At 41.7% G+C, this 21,080-nt stretch overlaps 1 protein-coding gene across 2 annotated transcripts in view; it reads left to right on the top strand.

Moving 5' to 3' along the window:
- Nucleotides 1-21,080, top strand: part of NFE2L2 (NFE2 like bZIP transcription factor 2) — a 144,607-nt gene that overhangs the window by 71,076 nt on the left and 52,451 nt on the right. Inside the window, exon 2 of one of the 2 annotated variants that reach the window (XM_025993977.2) lies at nt 11,633-11,852. The exons of the other annotated variant lie outside the window; for it this stretch is intronic. The gene's annotated coding sequence lies outside the window, so the exon portion shown is untranslated. The remainder of the gene's footprint in view (nt 1-11,632; nt 11,853-21,080) is intronic. 2 annotated transcript variants of the gene reach the window in all.

Genomic DNA, 21,080 nt, shown 5'->3' with positions numbered 1-21,080 from the left:
ACTTGTTAGAAAATACAGTAATAACACTTACTAAAAGTGTGAAATAAGAGAGTATAAAGCCAGATTGCATACTAGACTATATTAGAAAATGATAACATATCAATTATAATGATAACAAAGCTCAGTAACAAATGCATTCCAGAGTTAGCATCTCTTCCACATTTCCCATGGAACTTTGGAACATATGACAATAGGCAAAGAACAAACAACCATGTAGAAGGCTTTCACAACCCAGTACAAAGCTCAGTTACAAGTATACATCCTGGTACTTGGAATACTGATACCTCTCTTAAAGAAGGAAAAAGTTAATAATTAATTTTATTAACTTTTTTCATGTTTCATTATGTCCTTTTTAATATCCCTCTCTGATTTTTTCATAATTTTATCTTTTATGACAAAATTGCCTTATGGTTGATTAGTTATGCAGTGAAAATATTTGCAGTAATGCAAAAATGTTTATAGTGAAACTACCCAAAACACACCCAAGCTATATTCATCATATGGAAGTAGTAAAAGCAACCTACATATCCAATAATAAGAGTTTATCAAATACATCCATAGGATGTGTATTATTTATATTTAATGTAACAGATAAATATTTGTTAATGTGATAATATTTCTAAAGTTTATTAAGGACAAACACTGATGACAACCAATATGTGCTCAATGGTTCCAGTTTTGTAAAATAAATAAATGTGGGATGCCTGCGTAGCTCGTGGTTGAGCATCTGCCTTCTGCTCAGGGGATGATCCTGGGGTCCAAGGATCTGTCCCTCATCAGGCTCCCTATGAGCATCTCTGAGTCTCCACCTCTCTCTCTGTATTTCTCATGAATAAATAAATAAAATCTTTAAGTAAGTAAGTAAATAAATAAATAAATGTGTGAATATAAGCATGGTTTTATAAGCTTTTAAAGCTTCTGGTTTAAGATGGTAGACTGAGAAGATGCATTTCATCTCCTCTTGCTCTGCAAATCCCACTAAAATAATTTTAAAACACACACATTCACAGAGCGCTTGAGTCGCTTGGTAGGTTAAGCATCTGATTCTTGATTTTGACTCAGGTCATGATCTCACAGTCATGGGATCAAGCCCTGCATCCGGCTCCCCTCACAGTGGGGAGTCTGCTTGAAATTCTCTCCCTCTTCCTCTGCCCCTCCCCCGATAACTCTCTCTCTCTCTCTCTCATTCTCTCTTTCTCTCAAATAAATACATAAAATATATTTTAAATTTTTTAATTAAAAAAACCCACACACACTCACAAAGAACATAGTTTATAAAAGTGCAAAAAGGAACTTCCCCTGGCTTCACTCCAAACCCACACAGTCTTACTCCTTCTCTCAAAGTGGAAAGAATGCCAAAGAATGAGACAAGAGAATGGAAAAAGATTTTTACTTTTTATTTCATACTATTTGAATTGTTTTCATTAATATGTATGTATTTTTGTAACTTTAAAAGTTATCAAGGGATAAATACAAACGTGTTAATACTGTAGTATCACATTTGGCATTTTCTTCACTAGGATTCACCTAAACTTAACAAGAGTAGGTGGCAAAAGAGAAAGAATGAAGGAAAGAGGGTGAGTAGAGAAGGAAAGGAGGAGGGGGAGAGCTAGGGAGAACATTTTAAACAGTACAGTGATTTCTGCCTTCCCTTCCTTTCAGTTAGCTTGAACATAACCCAAAGTAACTATGAAAGAGGTAATGTGAATCTGATCCATTCCTGATCTCATGTGCTTTTCATGCTTTGAGTATCTAGTCATGCTGAGTGGGATTCTAGTCTTACAGAAACTTTTATTTGTGTTGGTTTACATTTAAATAACATGGCTTATAGATACAACTACTTCATTAGCTGCTCAACTGAGGAAGCATCATTCTGTTCCAAACCTGAGTGACTTAGGGTATTTTCTTTCTTTCTTTTTTTTAAGATTTTATTTATTTATTCATGAGAGATACAGAGAGAAACAGAGAGACAGAGACACAGGCAGACGGAGAAGCAGGCTCCATGCAGGGAGCCCGATGTGGGACTCAATCCCGGGTCTCCAGGATCACGCCCTGGGCCAAAGGCGGCGCTAAACCGCTGAGCCACCAGAGCTGCCCAACTTATTTTCAAGGGTAATTATCATTCTGCTCTGAATTTAGAAGTTAATTCCCAAAACTATGGAAAGACACTGCAGAAATTAGTAATCAGTGGCATATTAAGATGTTTTTTGTTTTCTTTCCCTCTCTCTTTTGTCATATTTTCTATTTGAAATGAGAAAGTCTCCTTTTTATTTTTATTTTTTTTAAGTTTTTATTTATTTGAGAGAGAGAGCCAGGTAGAGAGCACCAGCAGACGGGAGGGACAGAGGCAGAAGCAGACTCCCCACCAATCAAGGAGCCGGCTGCGGGGCTGGATGCCAGGCACCCTGAAAGTCTTTCTTTTTAATAAGAAGGCTGTATTAAAAAGAATTTTTCTAACAGTACTGGTAGCTCCCATTCCACCTTTACCTGGCTGGTGGGCACCCAGTGGCTCCTTTTTTCCAAAGGCAACAGGTTTCATGACCCAACTCCAAGAGCTATCTCCTTTTCTCCTGCTGCCCCCCAAATTCACTTTTTTAGTAATAAGATACTATAGCATCCTGGGATGCCTGGGTGGCTCAGTGGTTGAGTGTCTGCCTTCAGCTCAGGTCATCCCGGGGTCCTGGGATCAAGTCCCACATCAGGCTCCCCACAGGGAGCCTGCTTCTCCCTCTGCCTATGTTCCTGCCTCTCTCTCTGTGTCTCTCATGAATAAATAAGTAAGATCTTTAAAAAACAAAAAAAAGATACTAAAGCATCCCAATTTTATGCCTTACAAAACTCATCCAATCCCAATCTGTGCTAATGGTGTGTAGAACTAGTCCCACAAAAAAAAAAAAAAAAAAAGAAAAGAAAAGAAAGAAACAAAGAACTAGTCCCACAATTGTTTTTGTCTTATGTAAAGTGCTTCATGAAATTTTAAGAAATTCAAATTCATAGGGGCAACTGGGTGGCTCAGTCAGCTGAGCGGCCAACTCTTGGTTTCGAAGCAGGTCACGATCTCAGGGTCATGGGATCCAGCCCCTTTCCTCCACGCTCAGCAGGGAATCTGCTTGTGGACTCTCCTTCTCTGACTCCCTCTGCCCCTTCCCCCATGCTCACAAGCTCTCTCTCTCTCTCTCTTTCTCTCTCTGTCTCTGTCTCTCAAATAAATAAATCTTTTAAAAAAAAGAAACTCATATTTATATTCATCAGTAGGATAATTTGGGGGGGACTTAAAATATTCATAGAAATGCCATTTGTAGCAGAAACAATAAAGAGGCTACGACTTTATCTTATAAATTAAAAAGTCATCCAAGAAACTTCAGAGAGCATAGAAGAGGAACTCACATACCGATGATTAATCTGTGCTGCTGCCTGCAAAATTGAGCAATCAGGGTTGGGCTGTCCCCAAAGAACAACTTTGAAATCCTGGAAGGGCAATCGAGCACTTATCTCAGAGGCCTGTGGGATAGCCAAATCCTTTGGATACTTTAGAAGTAAGAGAGTAAGAAGCATCTGAGGGCTGCCTGGTCTTTCAGGGGGCCAAGCCCTGATGAAATCTGTCCAAACTGATAGCCTGACCTCGTTGTGGGGTTAATGGTTCATGTCTGTAGAAAGTAAGACTCCAAGACTGTATATTATCTATGGGGAGGAAAGATACTTGGATATAGATACCTAATCACAAGTTAAGGATCCAGGTTTTTTTGTTTGTTTGTTTAAAGATTTAGTTAAATAAATTCATGAGAGACACACAGAGGCAGAGACACAGGCGAGGGAGAAGCAGGCTTCCTGCAGGGAGCCGCATGTGAGACTCGATCCTGGGATTCTGGGATCAAGACAGACACTAGGCTGAAGGCAGACACTCGACCACTGAGCCACCCAGGCATCCCAGGATCCAGTTATAATCCCTTATTATGTGATGCAGAACACTTTAGTGAATCTCCTGCAGTCCCTTATTTTTATAGATTTAAAATGGAAAACATACTCTTTGTTTATTTTGCATATTAGATGAGAGACTCCTTATGGGTATACATGCTGGGATCCCAAGGGATAACAGTAAGCTTTGAAATATATATTTTAGGAAACTGATATAACACTCTATCTACAGTGATGTTATTGGGCCTTTTTAGTGTGGGAGGTAGCAGACAAGCGGTTCCTGATGAGCCCAGTGGGAAGCCTAGAAACATTTTCATGTTCTTTAGCATTTTGTAACTTGTTTACTTGTTAAATTAATACCTTGGCAACAAGAATCTCATTTTTCTTGCATAGAATCCATCTCTAAGAAAATGCACACCTAGAAGCTGTCAACAACAATTTGCTTGCCAAGTGAGAGTGAGCCCATTGAAAGGTTTGGCATGGATCAACCTTAATCCTTTCTCAGAGCACTGAAGCAAAAGACACAGGGGAATAGCTGTCAGGGGTTTTCATGCGAATCCCATTCTGCCTGACTGTCCATAGGAGGCCTGCACCACAGCCACCTCCTGTGTCATCTGCGGTTAGGACTGCTGGGGGTGCTTTACAGTAAGCTCAGCTGAACCATATTCGAAGACTCTGAGACAGCTGCAAGTACAGATAAAAGTTCTGAAAATCCTTCTTGAGACAAAGGTCTCTCTCTCCTCAGATTCACTGAGATGCCTGACCACACCTTAATCTGGGCCTCTTTGTTCATCACCTCCACGATCTCAGACTTGCTGCCAAACTACTTACCTAATACCCACCTGCACCCCCAGACTCACTACAACTTGTCTTTAACATCCCATCCATTGCACCATTTCCCCCCGAAACTTCAGTTATGCTAAAATCTCACTCCAGTTCGGATTTGCTCAGCAGCTCCAATGCTGTTCTCACCACTATTCCCATGTCCCATCCCTACCAAGCCTGCTGGGTTGGGCCCATCCAGGATCTTCACCTCACTCTCACCCACTTCACCCTACCCCCACTGTCTGTGTCCATTCAATGCCCACTTGCAGAAGGCCAAAGTGTAGATTCTGCAAGTCTCTATCACTCTTTTTGCCCCTTAAACACATATGATGGACCTCCGGCATGTCCCTTACAATGTGCAATATTTGATAATAAGAGAGATGTCAAAGGCATATTTTATGCTCCTCCTATACTTTAATTCCTCCTTCCTTCTCTACTTCTGAGATAGGAACTGAATAGGGAGATAGCAGATTGACGTGGAAAGGATGAACTAGATGTGCTTAGCTTAAGGAACCTGGCCTCTGTGGGAAGAGTTGGAATCTTCCCCGTCCAACTGTGATATCCAATTTTAAGCTTTAAGCACCTAAAACAAGAACAGTTGTGAAAATACCAACCTTCCCGTGAGAGCAAGATCAAATAAGGTCATGGATATGAAAGCACTTTGCCAACTATAAACTCTTTAAAACAGATAAATCACATTAATGATTTTCAGAGTGATTCTTTTCAAAGGGAAACAGCCAAGACCTTGAGTGAGTGGAAAAGTCAGTGTATCTTCCCTCTCCTGCCTCCTTCTCCCTGGCCCCATCCCTCAAGTTCCAACACTCCCTGCCTTTCTATCACATCCAAATCTCCTACTCCTTTTTCCTCACCCAGATTTCCTCACACCCTGCAGCACCAGGGGAAACTTCTCAACTAGCTGTTGATTTCATCAGATTATACAAAGTCATAATAAGGCATGAGTGGGGATTCATTCTTCTGGAATACATTTACATTTTAAAATAATTTGTTTATCAAAGGAATTGCATATTGATTGAATGGTTTATAGAGGAAAAAGGGAAAATGACTATTTAGTTTTGAGGTTTTTTTCAGAGTTTAAATCAACACATGTGATAGAAATATATTCATATTTTCACCAAAAATCATGTACAAAAATGTGCACAGGCACATTATTCATAATAGCCCAAACCAGAAACAATCCAAATGCTCGTCAGCGGTAGAATAAATAAAGTGTAATCTATTCACATCATGGAATACCACACAGCAATAAGAATAAAGGAACTAAAACTTTATACAACAGGGATAAATCTCACAAACACAATAGTGAGTAGAGGAAGCCAGGCACAAATGAGTACACACCATATGATTGTATTTATATAAAGTTAAAGTCAGGGGCATCTGGATGGCTCAGTCAGTTGAGTTTCCAGCTCTTGATTTCAGCTCAGGTCATAATCCCTAGGTCCCTAGATTGAGCCTTACATCAGGCTCCTTGCTCAGTGGACAACCTGCTTTTCCCTCTGCTCCTCACCCTGCTCATGCTTTCTCTTGTTCTCTCTCTCTCTCTTTCAAATAAATTTTTTAAAAGTCTTAAAAAATATATTTAAAAAAATTATAAATATAAAATGAGCACATATCAAAGATTTTATTTAACTCATTAGTTAATGAGGAAACCAGTAAGATGTTATAACCAGTTCAAATGGATTTGATTTATGGAAAAATATATTTTCTTTTTTTTTTTTTTAATTTTTATTTATTTATGATAGTCACACAGAGAGAGAGAGAGAGAGGCAGAGACACAGGCAGAGGGAGAAGAAGGCTCCATGCACTGGGAGCCTGACATGGGATTCGATCCTGGATCTCCAGGATCGCGCCCTGGGCCAAAGGCAGGCGCCAAACCGCTGCGCCACCCAGGGATCCCTGGAAAAATATATTTTCTATGAGACAAAATTAATTTGCATTGCACTAATGGAATCATTTACATAGCTACAACAGGAAATATTTGCATTACTATCAATTTTCCACATGTTAACCTCTTTCTCTTTTTTTTTTTTTTAATTTTTATTTATTTATGATAGTCACACACACAGAGAGAGAGAGAGAGAGAGAGGCAGAGGGAGAAGCAGGCTCCATGCACCGGGAGCCCGACATGGGATTCAATCCCGGGTCTCCAGGATTGCGCCCTGGGCCAAAGGCAGGCGCTAAACCGCTCTGCCACCCAGGGATCCCTTAACCTCTTTCTCTAAGAAGTTTTAAAATAACCTAGCCAAGGACAATGAAAGCAGAAAAAAAAAAAAAGAATGGATAAGCTAAATTTCAAAGATTTTTTACAGTAGAGTAAAAGCAAAACAAGCTATAATTCCTATATTCCTTCTAGTCAGGAATAACATATACAAATTATGTGCCATATTTTTTTAAATATTTATTTATTTATTTGGGAGAGAATGGGGAGGGGGCACAAGAGGGTGAGGGAGGGAGAGAGTCTCAACCAAATTCCCTACGGAATGTGGACACAGGGCTCGATCCCACAACCCTGATAGCATGTCCTGAGCTAAAATCAAGAGTCAGACACTTAAACTGACTGAGCCATCCAGATGCCCCAACTTTGTGCCATATTCTTTCAGATCATATGAGAATTATCTTACCTAACTAAAACAAAACAAAACAAACAACTTACTTAACTGTTTCCATATTGAGTACTGATTTTTCCTTTGTTCCAGAAAGCATTTGTTCACATTTCTGCTTATTTCCTTAGCATACTTTCTTAGAAGAAAAAGTACGAGGTCAAAAGATACGATCATTTTAAGACTCGTGATACATGTTGTCAAATATTATAGGAATACTTTGGAGCACATATTTAGGTTGTGCATACCCCAGGAACTACTCCTCTCTTAAAATTTCAGGAGTAACACGTGTGTTTACAGTGTTGCAACTACCCACCACCAGCTGCCCTCTTCTCCTTTGCTTTTGGACTTCACCAATATTGAGCAAAAACCTAGTCACTGGCTGAGGAAAAGGTATGGGTCTGCATAGCAAACTACAGAAATCTCAGTTCAGACACAAAACTATGACTACAGGAGTGCTGCCTGCACTGATGGCTTCATCTGTATTGGGTTATAAATTTTCCAGAACACAGCTCAAACCCCCCCTCCTCCATAGGACTTCCTGTGTTCCCAGGATTTTTTTTATCTGTTTGCCAGTCTGGATTTAAAATATTATATAAGCTACACATATTTAGTCATGAGATTTGAATTATTCAATTATTCAGTAGTGTTTATCACTGCCTATTAAAGCCAGGGAGAGTGGTGTGCTAGGCCTGGGTTAAGTGGTAAGCAAAACAAACTTGTTTCTGGACTGTCCAAAAAGTATGGTTGCTACATAATATAGAAGATGTAACCATATATATGGAGTGAATATTTACGTTTTGATGTCAGGGTATTTGTTGTTTTGATGTATTTGTTGATTGTTCTCACGAAGGAGGTCTTTTCTTTCCAACTAGATAGGATTCTCCTTGAAGTCAAGGCCCATGTCTTTACTTCTCTGGCATCTTCCAAAATATTGAGCTTTTAATAGGTGCCCAGTACAGAGCAAACCAATTGAAAACATTGGTGCCTTGTGTCTGCATGGATCAGGCAAGCTATTCCTTCTAGCTCTTCAATATCTCTTAGGATCTCTGTGGGAATAAGTAACAAATCATTGAGAAATATTAACTTATTATGTAAGGTATCATTTTAAATTTTGTATCTTTACCAATAGGTGGCACCATCAATTTTAAAGTTCTATGTTATATTGTTACAGACCCAAATTATTAAGTATGTAATTCACTCAGTAAATATTTACCGGGCACCTTCTATGTGTAGGCTGCCCAGCTGGCCACCACGAACAGTAAAAAATAAAATACTACAGATATGCTTTTCATATTTCCTTTTCCAATAGGACATTTCATTGCCACGTTTCATCCTCATTTTAAAATAACATCTAAGTCTTGGGTAATAAGTCAGAAACAGTTTTACAATTGTGTGTGTGTGTTCCAACTCAGCCCAATATCTTATTTAAAAGTGGGGAAAGCAATGCAAAGTTAAATAAAAAGCAAACCAGAAAAATCTGGATGGGGGGAAGGGAGATTCAATCTGCAGAATTTAATCCACGTTGGCTTTTTAATTAACATAATTTACCACTTCTCAGTGAAAGGAACTTTCTTTCCTTTTGGGAGATAACAGAAGTGTGATCCAGGCATTGCAGAATTATTTCTGGAGCTTCTAAGGCAGCACAGTCCCATCTGGAGATAATAAAAGGTCCCATTCCTCTCTGTTTATTTCATTTCAAAAGGTTCATTCTCTGGAATTGCCTGAGGTTGTGAACTGTAGAGCATATGCCAGCTAGAGAGGGCCGCTGCCTGAGAACCACTCAGGAAGTCTCTTGTCCCCAGCAGAACTTGTCTAAGGCCTTCTCAGAGTGGAAACAGGTCCCTGCTACCCTTCCCAAGAACATTGCCTTCTCCATGGGCTGAACACAAAAAAGGGGCAAAAAGAAACAGGGAGGGAGTTCAGTGGGGGGAATGGAACTGCAGTATGTGCATCAAACACCACATAATAGTCACTAATTTACCCACCTACTGATGAGAGAAAGGGAACATTTGACCAAAGCTGTGCCTCTTTTCACTGAGCTTCTTTAAAGTGCAATGAATGGCATTAGCTACTTTGGGAGATGCAAAGATGGAGCATATAAGGATTTTTGCCTCCAGGAGCTCCTTGTCTAGCAAACCACAATAGTGTCTTGTGTAGCAGTGGTGAGAAATGTGGGCTCTGGGGCTCTATTCATTTGAACCTTGGCTTCAGGACTTACACATTCTTGAATAAATTATTTAATCCCTCCATGCCTCAGTTTTCTTAACCTGCAAAATGAGAATAATAGTTGTTACCTCTTAGAGTGATTAGGAGAATTAAATGAAATAGTACTTTAAGATTTTAACTAAGGATGTCTGTTGTTAATACAAATACCTTTAAATACAAAAGGAAATGTTAGGTATCCAGGGGTCTAGGCAAAGAGCTATAAAAGTTCAGAGGCTGGGGCGCCTGGGTGGCTCTGTTGGTTAAGTGTCTGCCTTCGTCTCAAGTCATGGTCCACGGGTCCTGGGATAGAGCCCCAAGTTGGGCTCTCTGCTCACCGGGGAGCTTGCTTCTCCCTCTCCCTTTGCCCTTCCCCCTGCTTGTTCTCTCTCTCTCTCTCTCTCTCTCTCTGTCAAATAAATCCATTAAAAAAATTTTTTTTTAATCTCAGAGACTGGAACAATAACGTTTTTAGGGCGGAAAAGCCGAGCAAAGCATTCATTAATGGCTTTATGAGGGGATCCCTGGGTGGCGCAGCGGTTTGGCGCCTGCCTTTGGCCCGGGGAGCGATCCTGGAGACCCGGGATCGAATCCCACATCGGGCTCCCGGTGCATGGAGCCTGCTTCTCCCTCTGCCTGTGTCTCTGCCCCTCTCTCTCTCTCTCTCTCTCTCTCTCTCTCTCTCTGTGACTATCATAAATAAATAAATAAATAAATAAATAAATAAATAAATATTAAAAATAAAATAAAAAATGGCTTTATGAAAGTAGCACTGTAACTGAGCTTTGAAGAAAAAGTAGTATTGGCAAATTGAAGAGATGCAAAAAAGGAGGGTACTCCCCGAAGATAGACTATAAACAAAGGTGGTGAGAAAAGGAGGTAAGAAAGTGGAGTGTTTGTAACAGAAATAATAGTTCAGCTGGCATGAGGGCATGTGAAAGGAAAATGAATGGTGAAAAAATTAGCTCTAATGGTAGGTTGAAATTATGTTCAGGGTATATATCAGGCAATAATAGAATCTGAACTTTATACTTTGGACCTCAGGAAGCCACTGAGGGTTTTTGAGCAGAAAAGTGGCATACTCACAACTGTGCATTCACTGCTGAGTTGGCAACCATGGATGACGCATATTGGAAGGAGGAGAGATGGGTGTGTAGCAATATTTGACGTTTGCTGACTGCTAATGTATTAATCCATATAGTGTTAGTAATGAAGGCACAGGTGGTTGGGAACTGAGAGAGAGATGAGATATAAGAAATGAGATATTGGAGTGGTCAGAACTTAATAAATTTGACATGCATTGCATGTGGAAGACAAGACAAAGACAGGGGTCTCTGGCTTAGGAAAGTAAGAGTAAGGACCTAGCAGGTCTGGAGGGAGAAATGCAGTGAGTTCATTTGTTGTCATATTGAGTTTAAAGAAGTGAGACTATCAGGCAATGATGTCCAGGAAGCAGCTAGAGAAATAGACCTTGAGAGAAAAGTTCAGGTCTGGATTTTCAGATGCCCTGCAAGGTTATGCTAGTAGATGGCAAACAGGAGATTGGATGAGATTACCAAGGGGGTGCAGAGAGCAGGGCAAAAGATGACAGAGAATATGTGCTTGGAATACACCATGTTGAGGAAAGGGAAGAGAAAGTAGAGCCAGAGGAAAGACAGTTATTGAGGGGAAAGTCTAGAAGAGCAGCAGGTGCAGAAGAGGTCATTTCAAGAGAGAGGAGGAAGTCACCAGTTTTGAATGCTACAGAGGAGCTGAGAACAAACAATGAGAGAAAAGACCTTTAGATTTGGCAACCAGATGGCAACTGGTGATCTTTCAAGGAATAATTTTATTGGAGCAGCTTGTGGAATAGAATGGAGTCAGGCTGACCTGGATTCGAATCCAAGTTTTCCTGCTTACTAATCTCAGACAAGTGATACTGCACAAAGGGAAATGTTATAAACCGTTACACTACTTTGCAAAACATAAAAATTCCCTACCTTCTGTAAAAACCTCTGGTTTTTAGAAGTTTAAAATACCTTTAAAAATCATTTCATTTCTTTTCTTTCTTTCTTTCTTTTTTTTTTTAGTAAGCTCCATGCCCAGCATGAGGCTTGAACCTAAGAACCCTGAGATCAAGAGTTGCATGCTCTCCTGACTGAACCAGCCAGGTGCCCCAAGAAATTTAAATGAAGTAAAGCAATGAGGCAAAAATTTTTTCAAAGCACGAGTTCTTCTAACCACCCACCCTCCCTTGCCCAGTTGAGAATCTCCATGATGCTTAGTTCAACGTGATTAAAGAGTGCTTGGGTAAGTTGCAGTTGGAGACAATGACTTTGTAACATAACCAATTCATCATATTTCACTATCACCTTAATAACCTGTGGATGGGAGCAGAGAAATTAGATGTTGCAATCTGTCCAGAGTTGGGATTGGCAGGATTGGCTGTACAGTGAAGGCAGGGTGATGACCTGGGGATGCTGGTCAAAGCCTTGCTAAAATGTCTCCCCATGGATGCCAAGCTCAGAAAGGGTTGTTCAGCCTTGTCTTGGTTTTCTAGGACTGCCTTAACAAAGTGTCACAGGCTAAGTGGCTTAAAACAATAGAAGTTTATACTCTTCCAGCTCTAGAGGCTGGAAGTACAAAATCAAGGTGTTAGAAGGGTTGGTTCCTTCTGAGGACTATGAGGAAGAATCTGTTCCACGCCTTTCTCCTAGCTTCTGGTGATGGCTGGCATTCCTTTATGTTCCTTGGCCTGTAGGTATGTCACTCCAATCTCTGCCTCTACCTTCACGTATGTCTCTGTGTCTTCACGTGGCCTTCTTATAAGGACACGAGTCATGTTGGATTAAGGGCCTACCCTGCTCCAGTATGACCTTATCTTAACTGATTACATTTACAATTACCCTATTTATGAATAAGGTCACATTCTGAGGTATTAGGGGTTAGGACTTCAACATATTGTTTTTGGAGAACATGGTTCAACCAAGAAAAGAAGAATAGTGTGAAATACAGGGAGAAGGGGCGGGTCAGTGTGACAGGGATGCAGGTAGAATTTTTGAACCCTTGGGGATAGTGAAAGGGGTTTTGGCCTCAAATGGGTCTGAGGTTGGGATGATTATATTGGTTTATACAGATTTAATTATACTTTTGGCTTTAGAACATCATGGAATTGACTTCAATATGTGAGTTAGGTGCTTTACTAAAGCTCCAATGTACCTGGAGCTGGTCCTATGCTGAGGCTTAAGATGCTACTCTGGTTGGAAGGAGGAGGCTAGGGGACTTGTCCTAAGGTCATTTTATGGCAAATTCATCATATCTACATGGTTTGTTGTTATTTGAGGTAATCTGGGGTTAGAAGAGCAAATGTAGAGAAAGAGAGCCATACTTCTAACCGAGCTTGGAGTTCCACTGGGCTCTAGTTTATCCTTTCATTTTGCTGAACTTTCAAGATCTAAACTAACCCAAACTTGTTAGTTGGAAATGGAACTAAGACTGCATGATTTTCATGTTCTCAGATTGTCTTGCTGGGTACAGAAAGAAAGAACAGTGTGTGAGTTAACTTGTCTAGTATAACTTTTCAAGCATTTTGCAGCAACCTATAGCATCAGCAGTCTTGCATAATGGTGACACAGGCCTTGCTACCCTTGGAAAAGTGGATGAAGAACCACGCACAGCATAACAACACAACCTGTGTTGCAACAACTCACACAAACAAGATACACATTAAATTAAGTATAGTAAAATGGCTGTTTCTAGGCAGAGGGAGGAGGATAGGAGGAGGTGTAAATAAATAAATAAAATAAGAGATAGATAGATAGATGATAGATAAAATAAGAGGGGCCTTGCAGGGACTGATGAGGAGAAGTTACTAGAGATCAAGGAATGTGAAGATTAAGTAAAATAATCCATATAAAATGCTTAGCATAACACCTGGTCCACAGTGTTCCATTGATACTACATAGCTGCTGTTGTCAGAGTCATCCTCATTATCATCACCATCATTTCTTTACATGGCCAATACCATTCCTGTAGTAAGAGAGAACTGGAGACTGTTTCCCACAATGGGAAGACAATACTTTCTCTTACACTAATTCTACTTCCAACATTTCCTTTTGTGTAATCTTAGGCAATTTACTTGTTTCAGCACCAGCTTCCCCAGGCAAACCTCCTATACATGTCATCAGCATTAAGTCTCACACTTGGCACATCAGTCCTCTGGAGCCTCCTTTGGAACCCCCACTCTTAGGCCTTGTGGAGGACCAAAGTGAAGGCATCAGCCTGACCCTCAGGGAAGTCCCTTAATCCTAGTGAAATTACCAGACCCCTTAGGCATACCATGCCCTGTAACACAAACCCCATCAATGCAGCCTACAATGGGTAACCAAATATGGGGTCACTGGAGACTATCAGTGTTAACATGGAAGCAGAGAGGCCTAACCAAGATGGGATAATCTAGGTCGCCCACCATTGTCTCAGGGGTTCTTTTTTTTTTTTTTTTCTTTTTTCTTTTTTTTTTAAGTAGGCTCCATGTACAGCGTGGAGCCCAAGACAGAGCTTGAATTCATGACCGTGAAATGGAGACCTAAGCTGAGATCAGGAGTCAACCAACTGACCCATCCAGGCACCCCTATTGTCCCAGAGATTCTGCTTGTCTTCTGCTTGTCTTGTTCTGACTTTGTATTTTCTATTTTGTGTCAGAGTTACCCAGGCCTTGCTTTGTTTCAGGTATTGTACCATTTCACATGTATTCTCTCATTTAGTCTTTGTTTTAAAGATCTTATTTATTTATTCATAAGAGAGGCGGAGAGAGGCAGAGACACAGGCAGAGGGAGAAGCAGGCTCCTTATGAGGAACCTGATGTGGGACTTGATCCCAGGACCCTGGGATCACAACCTGAGATGAAGGCAGATGCTCAACCACTGAGCCACCCAAGTGCTCCTCTCATTTAGTCTTTATAAAAACTCTGTGAGGAAAAAACTCCCCTTGTCACCATTTTATGAATGAGGAAAATAAGGCATAAGCATATTGAATTTACCCCAGGTTACACAATTAGTGAAGTGGCTAAGCCAGTAGCTGACCCTAAGCAGCCTGCAGCAGAACTCTGCTACTCTACAGCCTCTTCCTAATTCCTAGGGAGTTTGGCAGTTCGGGTCAAAATAGAAATTGGACGTGATCTTTAATCCAGCAATTTCACCGAGTGAATTTATCTGATAGATCTGTTTGACTTGTTTGAATACCTATAGTGACAAAAAAAAAAAGGGTAAACATCTATTTACAGGGGACTGGTTAAGTAATTTATGCTACATAACTGCAATGGGGTGATGCAGACTTGTGAAAAAGAGGGGCGCCTGGGCAACTCAGTCAGTTAAGTGTCTGACTCTCCATCTCAGCTCAGGCCTTAATGTCAGAGTTTTGAGTTCAAGCCCCATGTTGGAGCCTGCTTAAAAGAAAAGAAAAATAATGCAGGCTTATATGAATTAATATCCCCTAACCACAGGCTTCTCTGGCATGGATCGAAGCCAACTAACTGGTCCAAAAGACGGTAGTCTTTGTTAAGGAATGAAGTGACCAGGCCTCCCTAGAGATCCTTCCCAATGGTGCAAAGGCATTAAGAATAAAGATTTACCCAGAGAGAGGGTGGTGACCAGGCATGACCAGGCATGCGGCAGAGGAAATTTGAAGCCCGGGGCCTTGATAACTGGGCTCTCTTGCCAGCCCTGGACAAAGAGAGTATAGTTTTGGGGGAAAACATTACTGTCCTTCTGTCTGCAGTTGGACGGCCTCCAGGCTGCAGGGAGGTTTTGGTCTCTGAGTACAGTCAATAGTACCCATTGGTCTGGTAGCTTGAGCAGAAGTTAAGCTGCAAATGTATGTATGTTGGAACTGTTCGGGGAATGGAGGTCATAATAAGCAAACACGGAAAACCTACTGCCTTGAGACATTTAGTAACAGCTGTGCTCCCTGCAGAACAGGTTTCCTCATTGCCTAGGTCGGAGAGTATCTCCTGGGTCCTCCCTGTTAGAATGCTGAGTGTCCATGGAGAGTTTGAGATGAGGAGAGAGAAGGCTGTCTCCCAGCTGAGACGGTGCAGTGATCATGCAAGGCACTACAACCGCAGCAGCCGTGGTGAAGTAGCACGGAGGGCCTGGTGTCTGTCAGAGCCAGGACTATGGGTGACGTGCTTCCACTGAGCGAACCAGACACGGACTTGAGTGTTATTAAGACCTGTGCTTGTGACATCTTTCCTCAAGAAGAGCACAAGCTGAACTTATGTTTACATATTCTTCACAATATGGAAGGAAACATATTGACTGAGGCATTCCCATGCCTAGAGACATCTCGTTGTATATATATATACATATATACATATATATATATATACACACACACATATATATACGTATATATATGTATTCCAGTCAAGATAGGCTAGATAGGCTACATAAACACATAACCCCAAAATATTATTGACTTAACATGAAAAAAGCTTACATCACAATCCAGTGTAGGAAGGGAGCTCTTTTGGGCAACTCCTCCAAGTGGTGGCTTGGCAATTCATCTTAAAATCCCATCAGCTTGGGACTCCTGGGTGGCTCAGCGGTTGAGTGTCTGCCTTCGGCTCAGGTCCTGATCCTGGGATCCAGGATCGAGTCCCATATCAGGCTCCCTGCAGGGAGCCTGCTACTCCCTCTGCCTGTCTCTCTGCCTCTGTGTGTGTGTGTGTGTGTGTGTGTCATGAATAAATAAATAACATCTCTTTTAAAAAGTTAAAATAAAATAAAATGCCATTAGCTTCAACATATGACCTCAGCACTTGCCACAAAGGGAGAAGGGAGTATTTATAAGACCACACAGGGGGATTTGTGGCTAAGTCTACAAGCACTATTTGTTACTTCTGCTACATCCCAGAGGCAGAACCCAGTCACATGGCTCCATCCTAACCACAAGGGAGCCTGGGAAATGTGGGGAAATGTTATCTTTTATGTGCCAGGAAGAGAAAATGAAATTGATGAGTCTTTTCCACAAGCTTCTACAGGTTGGAGTTATTTCATAAGGTTTTTCTTCTCATTGTGATTTGCATTTGATACTGTTTAGGCTGGCTTCTTGCCTTGTGGTATATTTAATAACACCCACAGGTAGCATCCCATTCTCACGACAGCATTATGAGTTGTCAGGACAGGTATTATTATACACATTTTATAGATTGAGGACCCTGAGGCCCAGAGTAGTTACATGACTTCTCCAAAGTCACATATTACTAAGTGAGAGAGCCCTCTGTCACATTAGTGTCTCTCCACTATACCACATTGTCTTCCACAGAAGCTCAAACTAGATTAGGCACAGATCTCGATACACAAACACAAGTCTGCCAGAAGCATATCTTTATTCTACTACAATCAACCTACTTTATCTTCTAAGCTCTGGCTTTATGTTGAAAGGTGTTAGCAATGACTTCCATCATTTTGGTATTTCTCTACCTTTGAGGGTATATCTAAGTTTGGGTGGGATGCAGCATGGGTACACAGGTTAGTGCATATTATTGGAGATCCATTTATTCCTTAAGTCAGGTTTGAGGAGGCACCAACCAAGATGTCTACAGCTCCTTCTAGTCTTCCCGCTGATACTGATGTATCTGTGCCTCCTTCCTGTTCTCCTGGCCCATTTGTGTCCAGAAGCTCCCTGCTACTTTGGAACCACTCCAGGGTCTGGGAAGTTCCGTGGGTGCCCACCACATAGCCATTCTTCTCTCCGGGCTCATTGTCTTCCTGAGGTAGAAGGGCAGGGTAGGAAGGAAGGACCCGTTTATGCCTTTGCTCTCTCGCTTTTCATCCATCTCTCCTCCTACCCCAGTGAAGTGTTTCTAGTCTTCCAAGAAAGCCCTACTCTCCTCAGATCTTTTCCTTATAAATCCTTTGGCTATATTCCAAATCCTCCCCAGCCCTCTGAGAGCTTTTATAATACAAAACACAACTCACAGAAGTTTTGTTGTTTCACTTTTTACCCTATCACAGCATTCCTCTACCTTAAGGCAGTGAGACAAGGGCCTGCAATCCAAAGCATGGATGTGGGGATAGGGAACTACCAAGAGAAAAAAAAAAATTTCTTGATCACATGTGTATCACATTTAACTTCATCAGGTCCTTGTCTGTATCAGTTTCCTAAAACTAACAGGAGAAGAAGCATTGATGGGAGTTCTTCTATTGGGGGAACTCGCAGATTAAGCCCCTTCCTGCTTGATTGGTCTTTTTTTTTTTTTAAGATTTTATTTATTTATTCACGAGAGACACAGAGAGAGAGGCAGAGACATAGGTAGAGGGAGAAGCAGGCTCCATCCAGGGAGCCCGATGTGGGACTCCATTCCATCCTGAGCCAAAGGCAGATGCTCAACAGTGGAGCCACCCAGGCATCCCTGATTGGTCCTTAAAGGTACATTTTCTCCTCCCACCTCAACCTGATGGCTCCACCCTTGATAACTTGACCCTACACTGTTGGTAATCAGGTTTTCACTTAAGAATTGGGAACCTGGGGGAGCCAGGGTGGCTCACTCGGTGAAGCAGGAGACTCTTAGGTTGGGCTCAGGTCATGATCTCTGGGTTGGGAGATGGAGCCCCGTTCTGGCTCTGGGCTTAGTGTAGAAGTCTGCATGAAGATTCTCTCCCTCTGCCCCTTCCCCCACTTATGCGTTTGTGCTCGCATGGGCTCTCTCTCTTGCTCTCTCTGGCTCTCTCTCTCTCTCTTCTCTCTTGCTCTCAGTCTCGCTATCAAATAAATAAAACGTAAAAAAAAATTGAGAACCTGGTTTTTTTAGAGGAAGACTCACAGTTTCAAAAGCCTGTCAGTGGATGATTTACTAGTGTTCCAAATGCGGAAAAGGTGATTTGTTTCTCTGAAGGTTTTAGTGTTTATCACTTCCCCTGGCACACACCCTAGAGTAAATCTGGTCCCAGGGGGGACAGGTCATCGTATGGTAAGCACACCCACAGTGCTGAATAAGGAAGTCTTCCGACAGCGAAAGTAGAAGGATCACCTACTGCTGGTGAAAGCTGGAGAACTTAGACCAAATGAGGTGAAGAGATGCTGCATTAAAGCAAAACATCATTTAAAAAATTCTGTTTGGTATCAAATCCTGTGGGTGAAGTAGATTTTAAAATCATCTCATAGCACACTGGGCTTTCAAAAGATGTTTGTTTTAAAGAATACAGTTGGCTTGTGGTCAAAAAATGAAGTTCAGTTATGCACAGTAACAACTGTAGTATAATTAGCAGCCACAGAATACCAGGTGTCCAACCAAGCCTTTTCTACCCATTTAAGAGAGCCAAGCCCAGCAAAAAGGCCCTGCCTAGCCAGACCCAGTAGTTCAAAAGCTCAGCCTTTGTCATCAGGAAGGAATTAATTCAAAGAGCAAAGCCATGAATGGGCACAACCAGGCATTTTGTCATAAACACCCTATTGTTAATACATGTTGGGAGCTGAACTTTCTCACATTTGAAGGAGGCCTGCTTGAGAGGGAATTTAAACAAGCCAGGCTTAAGGTTGTTTTCTTTTCCTTTTTAGATTTCTGATGATATATCAATGGGATGTGCACAGTAGAAAGGTGCTGGCCTTGGAGTCCAAAGGCTCCCTCCCTCAACTATCATTTGACCTAAGAATTACAGTGTTCCCAGTTCTGTGAACAGATCACCTTAGTGTCAAGGGAATGAAAGTGCAGAGAACAGACAAAACACAGAAGTGTTATAGGGAAGAAACATATTAAGAGACCTAACAATGCACTTCCTCATTATATGTAAGGAAACTATTTCCGAGATTCCTTGAGCTATAAAAAGCCAAGTGAATTTGCTTAAGTTAATAAATGTTATTTAATTATATAATGACAGTACTGCAGCAAAATGTTTAGTTTCCTCTCTTTTTATTGCTTCCTGTTAGTTATTGAGAGAAGAAATCCAATGTAACTTTTTTATACTCCACTAATGACAAGGCTACCTCATTTGTTTTGTTTGTGCTTCACAATACATGCGTATTTGTGTATATCATCAAATTGAATAAGACGGCCACATTGTGTGGTTGCTACAAACACAGGTGTAAGGCTGAAGATTGATCCCAATTTTGCTGAGCAAGACCCCATTATAAAAGCCGTTTGCTATGCTTTAGAATTGGTCGTTGCATCCTGAGAGAAAAAGCAAAACATCAATTCTGAGAACAACTGAAAAATCTGAGGTGTAAAGCTTGTTGCCCTCTCCTAACCCTGGGATGAGAATGAAGTTCTACTTTCAGCTAAGGTGACCCATTTCCCTTGGTCTGTCAGTGCTCCACATCCCAAAACAGTGTGGGCGCCCCCCTAGGCTCAGCTGATGGAATACGTGAGCTCTCTGTGCTTCTTTGCCACTAGTGACAGAGGACACAGCAGTATAGTGTGACGCCACTGAGCAGGTAGTGTGACAGGGACCATTCTGAGCACCTTCTCACCTAGTCCTCTCTGTACGCTTTTCTAGGTGGGTGCTTATCCGCCTTTCATACATGAGGAGACTGAGGAAAAGACAGTAAGTTATTAGGCTTAACCATGTGGAATTCCTGTTTTTGCAGGTCAGAAGGTCTAATATTGGCAAGTTTATGTGATTCAATCCACTACTTGCCCATTCTTACAGAGCCAGCAGGGGGGATGCCAGAGTTTGAATTCTCAAGTACCTCAAAATGATAGTTGCGTACCCATATTTCAGATGATAAACTGGGGCTCACGGCAAATGCATTTAAAAATAAATAAATAGTGCAATCAGTAGACTACTTCCTTTCTTCTGTGGTCTCTGGTTTCAACTACTGACTTTATTCACGTCATAATTTAAAAGTTGGCTCAGGTCAGACAGGAATGCCCTGCCTGTGGCTACGGTTCCTTCTGTGCAGCTAAAACCAGCCCATCAAACCAGCTCTCTCAGGCTGGCTGCCTCAAAATGTCTGTCTGGAAAGATCTCCCTTCCAGGATGACACAGAGCCACATACCCCATCTCCCCAGCTGAACTCCCACCATTAGAGCCCCTGGGCTACAGCCACACGTCTTCCTCTCAGAGCCATTGTTAAAATTCTTCTGTGAACACCATCATCCTTTCCTGTTAACACACCAATGATTAGCTTTATCATCAGATTACTTGAACTCCAGGCTTGGATCAAGTGAATTTTGTTTGAGAGCTGATGGGTGAGGTCAGGAGCATGCCAGGGAGTCATGAGCTGTTAGATGTGGCAGTAGCTTTAGAAGCTGTAATGGCCAATCTCAGCATTTCACAGCTGAGGAAACATTCAGGTGCCAAAGCCTTGGCATCTTGATTTTGAGGGTGACCAACCACCCCAGTTTGCCTGGGCCTGGAGAATCTCCTGGCATGTGGGACTTTCGATGCCCAGACTGGGAGAGTCTAAGATGAACCAGGACTAGTGGGCCTCTCTACTTCATTTGGAGCCTCAGTGCTCCTGCTGCTTCTCCTGCTTCTCTGGGCAGGTGAGACTTGAGCAGGACCCTTGCAGCAGGGGCTTCAAAGCTGCTCTGATGGC

This window comes from Vulpes vulpes, chromosome 3 (assembly GCF_048418805.1).
Source record: "Vulpes vulpes isolate BD-2025 chromosome 3, VulVul3, whole genome shotgun sequence".
NCBI classification, from domain to species: domain Eukaryota; kingdom Metazoa; phylum Chordata; class Mammalia; order Carnivora; family Canidae; genus Vulpes; species Vulpes vulpes.
This window is presented reverse-complemented; position numbering and strand designations above follow the sequence as displayed.